Raw genomic sequence first — 3,922 nt, 5'->3', positions numbered from 1 at the left:
CCCTACAGAGCTTTTTGTAGACATGCCCCTACAGTACAACTGGCCCGACACTTTCTATTTTGTCCCCTTGTGCACTTTCTGGCGCAAGATGAGCTAAACTGAAGCACGACTAACCTTCTAGGTTGCTATCTGTTCAGTTTGAACCCTCAAGCTACGTCCCTTTTCCCTTGACGGCCAAAATTTGAACGCAGGCATGGTTACTGCGGAATACAAAAAGTCTGCCTTTTGTCTCCGAGGGACGTTCATTCTGTGTTATGGTCGTCTTTTCCAGAGACGGTGAGGACAAATACACATATGTGCTGCAAGAGGGCCTCCACACAACCCTACAGAGCTTTTTGTAGACATGCCCCTACAGTACAACTGGCCCGGCACTTTCTATTTTGTCCCCTTCTGCACTTTCTGGCGCAAGATGAGCTAAACTGAAGCACGACTAACCTTCTAGGTTGCTATCTGTTCAGTTTGAACCCTCAAGCTACGTCCCTTTTCCCTTGACGGCCAAAATTTGAACGCAGCCCACGTAGCACGAAAACGTTCTGAGAACATTGCGGGAATGTTCAAAATAACATAGACAACATTCTTGGAATGTTGAAGATTTACGTAAGAACATTCTATCAACGTTGTCAGAATGTGGCGCAGGCACTTATCGCTACATTCGGGGAATGTCTTCAAAGGGATATTCTTAGAACGTTCTGAGAACGACATAGAACATTACCAGGTCATTCAATCAACATTGAAACATCCTAACAAGGTTCTAAGAACATTCTCAGAACATCCAAAGAACTTCTGCAACATTCTCTGAATGTTGCAAATTTACGTAAGAACATTCTATCGAAGTTGTCAGAATGTGGCGCAGGCACTTATCGCTACATTCGGGGAATGTTTTCTAGGTGATATTTTTAGAACATTCTAAGCACGAAAAAACCTAACAAGGTTTTCAGAACGTTCCCAAAACATCCAAAGGACGTCCGCAACATTCTCTGAAAAATGTTTAGAAAGATTCCACAATTATAGCTTGCTTACCTTACAGCCCCACTGAGCCGTACTACATATATTGATATATTAAATCTCGAAAAGCGATCGATATTTTTTAATCGAAATATACTTTTTCTAGGCCTAGCACAACCTAGACGGCTTTACCAGCGCATTAGCCACAGCCTGTACTATAACGGCAGTTTACTCCTACTTATCAAAACGTGCGGCATACATAACCGATTACTCACGCGGAGCATAAGAACAGATACCTACGGCATTTAGAATAGTTTATTGACAATCAGTTCCTCGATTCAGCAGGTGCTACGGGACTGATACAACCACAAGGTTCAGGTCAATTGGAATCCACCAATATACATAAAATGGTTCATCAAAACGACAACCGCCCCTGGAGTTGCCACCAAAATTATACAATCCTACTGGCCACTCCCAGACCTCCGTGACCCTGTGCACTCTTGATAGCCTTGTGTGACTCGCGCTCTATCATATTTCTCGCCTTGCCAATAACCAGATCTCCCGGAAACCTCAATTTATTTTCCCTGGTCTTTCTGAGCCCATGGCGTTGGTTGTCTTGGCAGCGTGTCTTTCGACTTCATTCGATCTATACCCATTCTAACGGCGGGAAGAGACAATGTAATCGATCATCGACCACCCGCACCAGGCGACTGCACCACCTTCTTTCAAAAATCTCGCGATTTTGGACTGCGAATTCCTCTTCCAGAAATGAGCGGAGTTTCCACCTCATGCGTAATAAAATGGGCCACATTGCTCTCTGCCGTCTTTGTTGTACCGACGCCTGGCATCTGTTCTTCCACAGTGCCCATTCTCCAACCGTGACTACGAGTCTTGCCCACGGCTTCTTGGGGGGGCTATTTTGAGTTACATATTTGCGTATGTCCAGCCCAAATCCTCGTGTTAGCCGCGCCCACAATTGCTGGGCGACCACGCACTCTGCAACGACATGTGTTGTTGTTTCCATTTGACCGCAGTTTATGCACAATGGGCTGGGCGATCCGCGTGCGCCCCATCTGTATGTTTGGGTGTTGGTCCGAAGAACATTCCATCCCCTTTTCCATTCAAACTCACGGACATCGACCGGTATTGTGGCGGCTGTGAGTGCTGTCCAGTGGAACGCGTTGATGCTTGCCTGTCGGTTTGGTGCTATTTCCTGGCACGTGAGGATTTCTGCGACACGGGTCGGCGGGACGTTCCGAACCTCGACCTCCGGGGCTTGTTCTGATATAAGCCGGTGCATCGTGATTATATCTTTGTAGAATTTAGTCGGCTTGGTCGCGCTTGGACTACAGTTGTCCCGATCGTTCCTGCAAAGAGACCGTCGGGCCGTCCCCAAGAAGTATCGGGCTAGAGGGCGTGCTGGGCTTTCCTCGTCGTCTAATATTTGCAGTACGCCCTTTACTGCCAGCACTCTTGCTTGGGTGCGTATACGTGGGTAGCTAACTCCTCCTTGGTCTCGTGCGAGGCTCAGGACAGGCGCCGCAACCAGCGCGGTCTTGTGGTTCCAGAAGAACTCCGTTAAGAGACGTTGCAACCTCAAGGCCGTCTTACGTGGCGGGGGGATTGTTCGGGCAACATACCATGCGGGTCCGCACAACACACTGTGGGCGAAGTGGCGTCGCTCAAATAGCGGTACCTGGAACCGTTCTAGCTTTTCGACTTCCGCTTCCATAGCATGATATATGTTTGACCACGTTTTCCGGGACGCACCGTTTGCATTGAACCATACGCCGAGAATCTTGACTGTGGGTTTTCGTGTGATCTCCGAGGGCCACAATGCGAGCTGTCCCAGCGATATGCCATGACACTTGTTAAAATTCAGGGCTGCACCCGAGATCGCGGCGTAAGCGTCGAAAATCCTCCACACTCTTCGAAGGCTGTCACAGTCCTGCACGTAGACGGTGATATCGTCGGCGTATGCGTTCACAACTGCTGACGCCGATCCCGGCAGAGGGAGGCCACGGATTAGCGTATCCCGCCTAACCTGCTGCAAGAAAGGTTCCAAGGAGAGTACAAAAAGCACCGGGGAAAGCGGGCATCCCTGTCTGACGCCCTGGGAAATCTCTGTTCTAGTTACTATTTTACCGTTGACGACTAACTCGCTCTCTATATTTGTGTATAAGCCCTTTACGAGATTGATCACCTGCAGAGGAAAACCAAAAGCTTCTAGGGCTGCGAATATATATGAGTGCCGCACTCGATCATAAGCTTTTTCCTGGTCGAGGGACACGATGATCCCCGCTGCCTTGCGGTGATTCGTATATTCTATAATGTCCCGTGTAAAAGCTGTAATTGTGTGGGTTGTCCGTCCCGGTATAGCACAGGTTTGTCCCGGTTGGATGATTTCTGGTAACACTGTTTGGAAGCGGCGGCTTAAGGTGGCAGTGATTATCTTGTAGGATGTGTTTAGCAGTGTTATGGGACGCCATGCACTAGGATTTTCAGGGTCTCCTTGTTCCTTAGGCAACAAGATAATTCGGCCGGTGGTAATCGACTCTGGAAGTACGCCCTCACGAAAGGCGTCCTGGACTGCCTTAGTCACAAAAGGACCAACTGCTGGCCAAAAAGCCTGAAAGAACTCCGCGGGGAGGCCATCCGGTCCAGGCGCTTTGCCTTTACTCATGTTTTCTAATACCCATCGAATTTCCTCACTGTTGGGCAGCTTGTAAAGATCCATTCCCATTCCGGTATGCACTTGTGGAAGTCCGACAAAAAAAGTGTGTTGTGCTGTGACATCGTGCGTGTCTTCGTGTGGTGGGTTGTACAGACTGGTGAAATGGTTCGCAAATCGTGTTAGACGCGTTGCCTCATTTTCTGTGTTCCCGGCCGCACTGGGACTCCCTTCGGAGACATTAGGTGGTGCTCGATCCGTTACCCATGTTTGGTGAGCCCATCTAACCATTTCCGGTGTCACTGG

The sequence above is a fragment of the Ixodes scapularis genome, unplaced genomic scaffold, assembly GCF_016920785.2.
Source record: "Ixodes scapularis isolate PalLabHiFi unplaced genomic scaffold, ASM1692078v2 PGA_scaffold20__3_contigs__length_1032517, whole genome shotgun sequence".
Classification (NCBI taxonomy): Eukaryota; Metazoa; Arthropoda; class Arachnida; order Ixodida; family Ixodidae; genus Ixodes; species Ixodes scapularis.
Note: the sequence above shows the minus strand (reverse complement) of the source record.